Source organism: Narcine bancroftii, chromosome 8, assembly GCF_036971445.1.
Source record: "Narcine bancroftii isolate sNarBan1 chromosome 8, sNarBan1.hap1, whole genome shotgun sequence".
Classification (NCBI taxonomy): Eukaryota; Metazoa; Chordata; class Chondrichthyes; order Torpediniformes; family Narcinidae; genus Narcine; species Narcine bancroftii.
The window spans coordinates 34,358,807-34,371,764 of record NC_091476.1 but is presented as its reverse complement, the minus strand read 5'-3'; the positions used below and the strand labels follow the sequence as shown (position 1 = coordinate 34,371,764).

General features: G+C 40.1%; 1 long non-coding RNA gene across 1 annotated transcript in view; it reads left to right on the top strand.

Moving 5' to 3' along the window:
• LOC138740584 (uncharacterized) overlaps positions 1-12,647 on the top strand; it is a 14,370-nt gene extending 1,723 nt beyond the window's left edge. Inside the window, exons 2-3 of the long non-coding RNA XR_011343046.1 lie at positions 2,639-2,952; positions 12,477-12,647. This is a non-coding gene — a long non-coding RNA (uncharacterized lncRNA). The remainder of the gene's footprint in view (positions 1-2,638; positions 2,953-12,476) is intronic.
• Positions 12,648-12,958: the final 311 nt, after the last annotated feature.

Below are 12,958 nucleotides of genomic sequence, written 5' to 3'. Positions count from 1 at the left end.
CACTGCATTATACAATGCACATAATCACCAAAATTCTACTTGCTGTAGCCGTACAGATAATAGCCAAGAAAAGCTATGATAATAAACTGATTGAATTAAGTTAAAAGAGAGAATAAATATTCACAGGTCTGTCAGTGCCTGTGATGGACCTGACTGTGTTTGATATCCTTCTGAAGCCTTCCCTGGTCATTCAAATTCCCAAACAAGGCTGTGATGCAATCATTCAGTATACTTTCCACAGTGCACCTGTTGATAGAGTATCTAATGATATGCCAAATCTTCTAAGACTCTTTCAAGCTTAGAGACATTGCTGTGCCTTCTTCATGGTTGCCTTAATGCGATGGCTCCAAGAAAGGCCTACTGAAATACGGACACCGGGGAACATGAATGTTCTGACACTCTCCACTACCATTCCATCGATGCAGAGAGATGCCTGGTCCCTCAGTCAACAATAAGCTCTTTGGTCTTGGTGACATTGAGAGCAAGATTGTTGTCTGGGACCACCCAATCAGGTTCTTGATCTCCATCCTGAAATCTGGCATCATACCATTTATTATTTAGCCAAAAACTGTGGTGTTGACAGTGAATTTGAAGATTAAGTTGGAACTCTGTAGGGTGTATAAAGAATATAATATGGGACTCAGCACGCAACTTTGAGGTGTCCTCGTGTTGATGGACAGCCTCAAGAAAACCCTGGCCAATTATCATTAGCACATAATCCTCAATATCAGAGTCCCAGTAGACTTGATCACTGCTACTCCAAGATAAGGAAGGCCTACTGTTCTTTCTCATGGTCGCATTTGCACAAGTTAGATCACCTGAATGTGCTCCTTCTATCTTTATACAGTCAGAGCTTATAGAGATCAGGACAGCCAAGAACTCAGCTGAGGATCTGAATGATTACATCAGGGCTGTTTATCAAAACAGCTGTAGGCAAATGTATTTCCCACAAAATCATTCAAGGTTTTCCCAACTGGAAGCCCTGGTTGAATAATGAAAACCGGAACCTGTTGAGACCCAGATCATTGGTATTTAAGTGTGGAGATCTGAGCACTACACAAAGAGCAGATACTACCTACAAAAAAACCATCACCCAGGCAAAGTGAAGATTCTGGATGAGAATGGAAACAACAAAGATTACTCGACCACTGTAGAAGGACCTAAATGACATAAGTTGCCACTAAACCAAATCCAGCACTGTACGAGACACCAAAGCTTCACTGCCAGATGAACTCAATGTCTTCTATGCTCACCCCCATTTCCCCTAATGATCCTCTACTGCCCGTATCAGAAGATAACACGCTAGCAGCCTTCAAGAGAGTGAATTCAAAGAAAGCATCTGGTCCAGATGGAGTAGTCAGCTGAGAACATAAAACCTGGGCTTACCAACTGGCCAATGTATTCACAGATATCTTCAACGTCTCACTCCAAAAGGGTGGGGAACCCATCTGTTTCAAATGGGCCTTGATCATACCTATGCCCAAGAAGAGTGTGGTAACATATCTAAATGACTATTGACCTGTGGCACTCACATCCACAGTGATGAGGTATTTTGAGAGGCTGGTGTTGAAACATATCATCTTCTGTCTGAGTGGTGACATGGATCTGTTCTAATTTTTCTACTGGAGCAAAAGGTCTATGGCAGATACCATCTCACTGGCTCAACACAAAACCCTGGAACACCTCACCTCCAGACCACTATCAGTGAGAATTGGTAAGAACATCTCCTCCAAAACCTCCATCAGTACTGGAGCACCACAGGGCTGTGTACTTAGCCCTCTGCTCTTCTGACTCTACACCTACAACTGTGTGGCTTGGTACGACAAAGACACCATCTACAAATATGCTGACATTATCATAGTAGTGGGTTATATAAAAACGGTGATAAGTCTGTATACAGGAGGGAGATCGAAAGCTTGGCTGAATAGTGTACAAATAACAACCTCACATTCATTGTCACCAAAACTAAGGAAATGATCGTGGACTTTAGGAGGGGAAAACCAGAGGTGTACAGTCCAGTGATCATTGGGGAATCAGAGATGGAGAAGGTGAGCAAATTTAAATTCCTGGGAATCACTGTCTCGGAGGACCTTTCCTGGACCCAACATATGAATATCTTCATGGAGAAACCACGTCAGTGCCTCTCTCAGGAATATGCAGAGGTTTGGTATGGCATCAAAAACCTTGACAAACTTCTACAGGTGAGTAATAGAGAGTGTGCTGACTGTCTTTATCATGGCCTGGTATGGGAACACCAATAGCCCGAAGTAGAAAGCCCTGCAAAAGGTAGTGAATACTGGCAAAACTCTCCCTACCTGAGAGCATTTACATGCACCATAGCTATTGGAGAGCAGCAGCTATCATCAAGGATCCACACCACTCAGGACACTCTCTGTTCTCGCTGCTGCCAACAGGAAGGAGGTATAGGTGCCATGTCATGCTACCAGGTTCAGGAACAGCTGCTACCATCAGACTCCTCAACAACAAACTCAATCAGGGACTCATTTAAGGAGTCTTACTTTGCACATTATTTATTATTGAATATTTATTTTGTGTTGCATAGTTAGTTTGTTGTCATTTCTTTCATTTGTGTATGTATCTTTCATTGAATACATTTTTTTGCTTGACCAATAAATAGAAATTCTGGCTGGCCGCAGGAGAAAGAATCTCAGGCACGTATATGATGTCATGCATGTACACTGGGAATAAATCTGAACTTTGAACTTTGAGGAGATGATGTAGTCTGCTGATGAGGAAGTCAAGATCATGTCACGGAGGGATGGACTGAGTCTCACGTCCGTTCGCTTGTTCATACATTTTGCTAGTATGAAGGTGTTGAATGCCAAGCTCCTGTCCAGAAACAACAGGATGACCAAGGTGTTTCTGTAGTCCAGGTGATCTAACACAGAATGGAGGGCCAGCGAGGACCTGTTGAGGATGGGCTGAACTGAGGTAAGTCCAGGTTTTTCTAGGCATAAGAGTTGATTTGCTCCATAACTCAAAGCACTTCATCACATAGTTATCAGTGCTACCTGCCAATACCATTACATGCTGTTTAAATTGAGCCAATATGGATGAGTAAGAAGTCCATTTTCATATTTAGTGCCTCTCACATCAATGATAATGTGGCTGTGAAACAAAGAGCACTAGTTAATTAACATTGTGGCTTCCAAGGGAATAATGAGGAGTGACCACCATTGTGTAGCTTTCTGATTTTGACAGCTTTAGTGACCAATTCATCTGAACTTCCTTTCCCATCGGTCAACCCGGCTTGTGTGCTTGCATGCTGGTGTTGCCTTAACTGAAGATGAGTTGGCATGGCTCAGGATAGCTCAAGCACCTGCAAGATCGTCAAAGATCATCCATCAAAATTCATCAGCATTCCAGATGCTATGTAGTGGCTATGGTTGAAGCAGCTATAATGAACAAAAGGTACCAAATAGAATTGAAATCAGTGATTCAAGCCCCACAACATAGTATCTATACGAAAGAACATGTCCCAGGCCAAACCATCTTCATTTGCTTTATCAATGACCTACTTTTCATCATAAAGTCCAAAGAAAGGACTTCAGGTGATAAACGCACAACTTTCAATTCCAGGGCTAATGCCACAGACAAAACGAAGCAGTCCTCATCTATGAATGTGAAGGCGAAAGCAACTTTCAAGTATGAGCTGATAAGTGGCAACTAACACTTACCAGACAAAAGTGCCAGAAAATGACTGTCTTCAACAAGAGAGATTCTGATGGTTATCAATGGCGCTGGCATCACTGGTCCTCCACAACCAGCATCTTCAGGAATCACCATTAGCCAGAAATTCAGATGGACCAGTTGCTAAATAAAAAGCAGAGGCTGGGTATCCTGAAGAGAGCAACTCACATTTTGACACCTTCGGGCCAAGAATTTGACAGATGGAGTGCAACAGTGGTAAATATGGGAACATCCATGTTGGAAAGGAAACTAGTCGATTGGACTATCATTTAAATGGTGAAAAATCACAGCATGTTGTTGTGGAGAGAGACCTGGGAGAGCTAGTGCATGAATTCCAAAAGGTTACTTGCCAAGTGCAGAGGATTATCAGAAAGCCAAATGAGATGCTGACCTTCAATGTGAAAGGGATTGAATTTCAAGCTCAAGTTTATTATCATTTGACTGTACATACACAACCAGTTGAAATAGAATTCTCCAGACCATGGTGTGCCCATGTGCACTTGCACATGGGCACACACACACACACACACACACACACACACACACACACACAACACACACACACACACACACAACACACACACACACACACACACAAACATACAGAGACATGCACACCCAGACACACACATACACGCACACAGATACATACATATACACACCTACACACAAACACACACAAACACAAAGACACAGACACAGGCACACACATATATACAAACATACACACACATATACACACACAGACACAAACACACATACAAAGATATAGACACACACATACATGCACAGACACACACATGCACAGACACACACATACACACACAATACATTTCTCACAGCACGTAATAATCACATTCATGCATAAAAAATATAATATAAAAAATGTACATAAATATTCTGGAATAATTTACTCATTTCATTTACAAGAAATGTGCCACGATACAGTTCATCAATCTCACAGTCTGTGGGAAGAAGCTATTTCCCATCCTGCCAGTCCTGATTCTGATGCTTCTGTACCTCCTTCCTGATAGTAGTAGGTCAAAGATCCTGTGTGTTGGATGGTAGGGATCCTAAATAATTATTTGAGCTGAATTTTAGCATGGTGAATGTCATCAATAGAGCAAAGGGAGAACCCAGTGATCTTCTCGGCCATTTTGATGATCCTCTATATTGACTTGCAGTCTGATGCTTTGCAGGTACCATCCCACACAATGACGCAGCTAGACAGAACACTTTCAATTCTCAATTATGCTCCTGTAAAATGTTTTCAAGATGGGGGCTGGTAGCCTTGTCCTCTTCATTCTCTTCAGGAAGCATAGGAACTGCTGCACCTGCCTGACTAATGAGGAGGTGCTGTGTATCCAGGATAGGTTATCCCTTATATATGTGCCAGGAAACTAATGCTCTCATTTTCCCCATGATTGAGCCATTGATGTGTACTGGTGAATGGTTGACTTTCAACCTCCTGAAGTCCACAGTCATCTCCTTTGTCTTGTCCATGTCGAAATTCAGCTTGGTGTTCTAGTGCCATATAATCTCCACCTCCTCTCTTTAAATGACACATTGTTGCCAGTGAGGCCAACTACATTCATATCGCCCATCAACTTGATCATCCTGCTTGAACTGAATCTGGCACTTGCAGTTATGAGTCAGGAGCAGGAATGGTAGCTGGCTGAGCATACAGCCCTGACGTGCCTGAATTTAAGAGCAGGGAGGTTCTGTACAGGTTACTGGTGAGGCTGCACCTGAGTTTTAGTCTCCTTATTGGAGACATTATATCATGGATTTGAAGGTGATGCAGAAGGTGCTCACTTGGTTGATTCTGGGCATGAGGAGGTTAGCTTGTTAGAAGAGATTGTATTGGCTGCCACTATACTAATCTGAGTTTAAAATGTTGGGAGGTTATTTCCACTGGCAGATAAGACTAGAATTAGGAGACACGATTCAGACAGAGATGAGAAGGAGCTGCCTCTTCGGCAGAGGAGTGAATCTGTGGAGCTCTCTGTCCAGGGGAGAAGTAAGGGCTACCTCATTGAATGTATATATTGAGATTGGTTTTTGAAGAACAGGGTAAATGGGGCTGAGTCCATCCCCAGACCAGCAATGATCTTATGGTTAATCTCATGGTTAATGCAATACTCTTACAACCCAAGTTCAAAACCAGCATTATTTATAAGGAGTATTAATATTTTCCCCATGGTTTTTCTCCAGGTGCTCCAGTTTCTACCCACTCTCCAAAACATACAGGTTTGGTAGGATAATAAGGTGGATTTGGGAAGCATGTGTCTCAATGGCCAGAAATGGCTTCTGCTGTGCAGTAAATGCTTTTCTTTTAAATTATTGTATGGCAGAGCATGCTCGATGAGCCAGATGGCCTCCTCCTGCTCCTATTTCTCATGTTACCTGAATGAGTCTCACAGCTGGTTGATTTGCTGGTTCTAGTGACCTTGGTTGAATTTTGACTTCCATTGCTGAATGTTTGCACATTCTCCCCATGAACACATGAGTTTCCCTTCAGCTGCTCAAATTCCTCACACATTCCAAAGAGTTAAATTTCTATTGTAAATTATGCTCTATTTAAATAAGCAGCTTTAAAAAAAATGAATGGGGTCATGATAGGTCTGTGTGTGAGAGAGAAAAAATTTGTTGGGCGCTAGAACAATGAGGTGAAACCTGAGAAAGGATCAAACCTGAATATCTGGCTGCATGAACCAGCAGAACCTTGTGGTCTTGTTGGCTGCTTATTCTCAGATGAGAAGAGATTGAACTGCACTGGGAGTGGGTGCAGCCCTCATTCACATGAGGTGAGGAGCTAGGAAGCAGGTGACTCATGAAGTTTGCTAAAAATATAGTCACTGTTTTATTGCTCAAAAACTGAAGAATGCAATTGAATCAATTAATCTTCAAGCACCAGTAGTTTCAGAACACCTTCAATGCATTCATTGAAAATATGGACAAGTTTTTCCAAGTTAATAATGTCTATTGAAGGTGGAAAGTATCAAAGTGAAAAGATGCTCAGACTGAGGCTACGTGAATGCTCCTTGGTCAAAAAAAAACCAGATACTCATGTAAGACATTATGACATTCAATATCCATTTCATAAAGAAGTTGAGAAGTCACAAAATCTTTTCAATCCAACTTCCTCAAATTGTGGAAAATTATAAGATTGTAACTGACAGTCAGAGGTCAAGAGAAATGATCGGCGATCATCATTGTTCTTGGAAGATTTCATCACAACATTACAACTTTGCAATTGTGTGGATGAATGGGGACAAAAGTATTCAATCCATGTTATTTAATGCTTGAGTTTACATCAATCAGTCCAGCAAGATACTGATCTCTGAAAATGTGATGAAATTTTGGCATAATAGAACATCAACAGTGTATAGGACAAAGGTGGGAGCAACAAGAAAAAGCTTGGGTATTAAGTTTGGGTTATATAAGCAAGTGTGGAACAGAAAGTGAACCTGGAAAGAAGTTTTACTGTTATTGCAATGGAAATCTTTGAGCAGTGAATCAGTTTATTGTACCAACGAGAGAAAGAAAAGGCATATAATCACTCTACGCAGGGCGAAACAAAGTGTGGCAAGGCTCAACAATAACAGTCATGTAGTGTTCTGAGAGGAGGACAAAATGTACAATGGACATTGTACGATGATCTCAAGCAGATTTCATATAGTTAACCAAACACTTTTGATTTTTAAAAAAAGGTTGATGTAAACATTGGAGAATAATAATCAAGACGTTGATATCAAGATTGGCCCAATTGCAGATTGTCCATCGTGGGCCACGTGTAATCAGAAATTTAGTAATGCATTGACCAGAAGCTCATGAAAATTGAAATAAATCCTCGAGGAATGACTTTGAAACTGTCAGGACCAGAGGAATGCACTCTGTGCTGATGTGGGGATCAGGAAAAGGCAAGTAATAGAGCAAAGTGTTAGAAACATTCAGCAGATAAAACAGCAACTGTGGATAGTTTTAGGTGAAGACCTGACACTGATATTCATGGATGATTATGTGAACAAACCAACTCTACAGGGAAAAGATCAGCAAAACAAAAACAACCAGAGTCCAATGATTAGAAACATGGTCACAATGTTCTTTTTTTCTCTAATGGGGATCAAGGTGAGATAATATTTGCTTCATACAGAGATGGATAACATTCCATTAATTCTTGGTGAATATTTGACCAATATTTGTAAGATTTGCAATGATCAGAGACAGTCTAGAAACTGGTCATCTGGATAACTTTGCAAAATTTGTTCACTGTTTAGCGAAGGGACAGTGCAGTATGATATTGTTGTGAACAATCATTGTTACTTTTGGCTGTAATTTCCTTATGCAACTCATTACTCTGGGTTGGAGAATTTTTCATAGAAAGTTTGAGGTTGTTTTGGAGCAGCATTGAATAAACTAGAGGCTCCCTGGCTTTGGATCATCTTGGGATCACACAGCAGCATGGAAACTGCCTCGACAGCCCTCCATCCATAGTTCTTCCAAAATTTTCATGAACTTTCCTCAGATTCCATTACAATAGGTGGACAATTAGTTTAATAACCCACCACTCTTTTGGGATAGTAGAGGGGTCAGGAGCAGCAAGAGGAAACCCATGTGGTCATGGAAAGAATTTGTAAACTTCACAGAGAGATCATGGGATGCCAGGATTGAATCTAGGCCTCAGCAGCATAACCAACTGTGGCATGTCCTTCCAAGATATGGACAGTCTTCTGTTCATAAAATCTGCAATAGATTTCATCAGAAGTTAAGAACCTAATGGTTACACAAATTTTATACAACTCAAACTATTTGTTGCAAGCAAATAGTACTTCGTAAGGTAGCAGTGCAATGACACCAAGATGGAAATACTTCTGAGCTGTCACAAGATCACAGATACAGGATAACCAAGACTGCTCCACCATTCTAATTATTATCTCCCACTCAGCCCCACTCCCTAGCTTTCTCCTTGTAACCTTCAATGTCCTGACTAATCAAATACCTGTCAATCTCTGCCTTAAATACACTCAGTGACCTCACTTCTACAGCCACCTGTGGCAACAAGTTCCACACACTCATGACTTCTTACTAAAGAAAATTTTCTGCATCTCTGTTTTAAATTGACTTCTTTTTATCATGAAGTTGTTCCTTCTTGTAATAGACTCCCTTTCCATGGGAAACATCCTTGCCACATCTACTCTTTCCAGGACTTGTAACATTCAAATAGCATCTCTGAGGTCCCCCCCCCCCCCCATCCTCTCTATGCCAATGAGTACAGTCCAATAGCTGACAAACCTTCCTCATATGCTAACCCTTTCCTTCCTGGTATCATGTTAGTAAATCTCTTAACCTTCTCCAACACCAGTGCATCTTTTCTAAAATAAGGCACCCAAAACTGTACCAAGAATTCCAAGTGAGGTCTCACCACTGCTTTATAAGAACAAGTAATTTGTATAATTTAGGTTTTATTAATAGCAAATCTTATTCTCTCTCCCATGTGGGGAAAATCATCATCTGGTTGGAGCCCTGGACTTCATCCAAAATTTAATCTCCCTGGGAACATTGAACAAAGTGCAAAATGTAATCACTATTTTCCAGAAGTAATTTTCCCAGACTCCGTGTGCTTCTTTGTCTGTACACTTCCTGTAGATGGGGCCCTGGAAGGGGCTTCTCTCCTTGCTTTAACAATGAAAGCTAATGGAAATCTGTGTTTTACCATCTTCTTTACCATCAGTGTTAACAATATATTGAAGAAATCATTTTCGTGTGGTTGTTTACTATTTGCATGATATAAATATAATATAATATGGATTTCAGTTAAATTTGATGAGAAATGACATAAACAATGCAGCAGTATACTTTAAGGTAATTGAATGTTTCTGAATATAATTATCTAATAGAGCAGATTTTATTGCCTATGCTTGGAATAGTGGAAAATGAAGAAATGAGATTAACATCCAAAAAATTCAAAAACACTGCTTTGACAAGGCTTGAAAAAAATGAAATGCAGGAGGAGCTCAGGTCTCTTATTTACATGGTCTTACAGCAGGCACTTTATAGAGTTAATGAGCAAATTTATTTTGTAGGATGTGGTTATTGTTGGCAGGGCAAGTTTTGATTGCTCAATCCCGATGCGTGTTTGAGAGGTCGTGGTTAGATTGTGTAACAATCAGGTCAGTTCCTGATTGTAGAGTGCGTCGAAAGAACCAAAGACTTGTTGATCCAAACCAAGGTTTTTATTAACTAAAAGACTGCAGCATATCACATGTAGGTCCACCAGTCCAGAATGACCTGGTCTGGCTAGGAGCAATCCTTTAAGACCTGCCAGTAGGTGCGGCTTTGCTTTCAGCCAATCACAGTCATTCTACACTACAATCTGTACATATACACATTGGTGATAGAATCTCTACTTTCACATTCACCCCTTCTTTGAAAACTGACCCCGGGGTGGATGGAGGGCTGTTAAAAAAAAAGCAAAGAAAAGGTGGAGGTTAGGGGCTGTACTGGTCAGGGGGCCTGACCATCCAGTGTGACCGCCGTGGTGCCGGGATTGGGGTCACTGGAGTCATGTCACCGGTAGGCTCGTAGGGTGCGGCCACTCCAGTGTTTTCACAGTCATCCTACACCACAATCTGTACATATACACATTGACGATAGAATCTGTACTCATAACAACATATTAAAAAAGTCAAGACCTTCAAATCAATCTAATTAACATTCCTAAAACCAAATGATCCAGCAAAACTTTGGGAGCCTTCTTAAAGGCCTGCAGACATATGGAATTAGCAGTGATTAATTCATCACGGAAGCATGACCTATCATGCGAATGAGACCCTTTAAAGCTTTATTTTTAAAACTAATGTAAAGATCACTGGATCAATGTGAGGTTAAAATTCTGTAAACCTTCAGGTCAGTTACACTGTTGTTGGGGGAAGTTCAGTGCTAATCAAGTGAAATTGAAAATCATTGAGCCCTAAAGCAGGCTAAATTTGGAGAAAACAGTTGAAAATCTGTACTAATTACTGAAGTCTGCAACTTCACATAATTTTCTCTTTGTGTTTATAGCAGAAGTGGCAATTTCTGTCAGTTTTTTTATGAATGACTGACTCACATTTCTCTGTCCATTATTCAAACCTGACCTATTGGACATGGGCTGTAGCCTTGCTGTTAGCAACACATAACATAGATGAAAAATGTAGAATTAGCATTTAACTGCCCAATTATTCATCAGATCTGGCTCTACTCTTTCACATAAATTACCTTTGTCCCATTTATTTCTCCCATAACCTACTCTGCAATTTAAATCATGTTTGTAATTTTTTTCACAGTTTTGTTGAAGGGTCTCAAGATGTAGCAGACTTCAACAGGGATTTTATCTGAAGGCTGCACCTGGCATTAGAGTCAGGTGACTCAGGCAGTTGGATTTGAAAAGCTCAGGTCAGCAGGAAGCTAATAGAGATCTTGTGATCTGTGACACAGGGTGGTATTAATTCACTTCCACACTGTACAAGCAGCAGTGAGCCGGAAATTTACAACTAACTATTTTTTTTTTCCCGAGACATACTTGAATTGTTAATTTTGTTTCTCTCTTTGCATATACCGCCTGCCTCAGTTGAGTGCTTCTTGCACTTTCTGTCTTTGGACCAGTGTTCTGCAATTATTTTTGATTTTCGTTTACACTGACAATCAGCTTTGCAACCTCACTGACCCTTGGAAATAGAAATCAAGAATTATCATGGCATGCAATTCAATGATAATTCACTTTTTCCCACATTGTTCAAGACACAACTTAAAGGCAGCTCCAAAAGGATCCTTTCTATATATTGATTTAAAAAAAATCTTTTGATTTCTTAGCCACCCACTCACCTCATACACCCATTTCAACTGAATTATTTTGACTAATGGTATCCTCAATGGAACATGCTGATTCTGCTTTCATTTGATTTTCCTTTATGTGGGTTGTTAGAGAAGTTTTTAAAGTGAACTTACCCAGACAGGATTCATCTTTAGAACACATTGATGAAAGTGGACCTTGGGATACAAGCCTGATGTGCCAATGGATACCACTGGACGAGATGCCATTGCGTCTGCATTGCATTGCACTGCGTGTCTTATATTCCACAATGAGCAGACACATTGAACTTTAAAAGATAAAAAACTGGCCAGAATTGTGTGACCATTCTAATAAATCTTTGAATTAATTGATGCTTTTAAAAGACATTTGAGAATTATCCAAATATGCCAGTGGATGACGTAGCCTGTAGCAAGTTCACTATTCCATTAATCTGCTTCAAATTAGTTTCACATGGGTTATCTAGTGGAAGGAAAACATATTACCCATTAGTTAATTACAACTGAAAATGAAGGAACTAAAATATACCTGAAAATTAAAAAAAGCAAGAATTTATTCTGAATCCCACCTTCAATAATCAGTAATCTAGTCATATTCTAATAATTTAAAATGACATCTGAGAAATGTGTGCACAGAATGGCTGTTAGAACTATATACATTTTTTCAGCCTTTGAATACTGGCAGTTTCCTTTCTTGGCTTTGTCTAATGTCCCACCCTTTATAAATCTTGTTATTATTTCCACAAGATATTATTCATGTTGGGGAGCAGTAATGAAGGGTTCAAGCCCAAAACACTGGCTATGTATCTTTATCTTTTGCTATATAAAGAAGAAAAGAAGATAAAGTGCACTGTTTGGCCTGCTGAGTTTCTCCAGTGTTGTGTATTTACTAATATTATTCATGTTATTTTCAGCACTGCACTACAGCCAGGTTGAAGAAACCTAAACCAAGCATTGCTTTTTCCTCTTGGATCAGCTCTTCAGAAATTCTTGAATGCAGAGGATTAAGATGAACTTGAAAGGAATGTTCAGGCTTTGATTGTCTGTATTCCATAGTCTGTTTAAATAAATTAATTACATAAAAATACAAATTGATTTGGATAAAATCTCCTCCTGTTTCCTGTTTGTGTTTTCCAATTATACTTGTAATTCTGTTCTTTCTCTATTGCTATAATTTTTATCTGGAGTTTTGGAGTATTTGAATTGTTGGCTTCATGGGAATTGGAGGATTGGGAACTATGACCTGGATCAGATCTCCCCCAATGGGAGATCAAATATTGGAATCAGAGTTTGGCTGAAACAGAGCCGCTGGGATTAATGGTGGTTTGGAGAGATGGGGGAAAAATATCACTGGGTGGAAGTTTGGGAGATTTGATGACAAGTGTATTAGGATGGT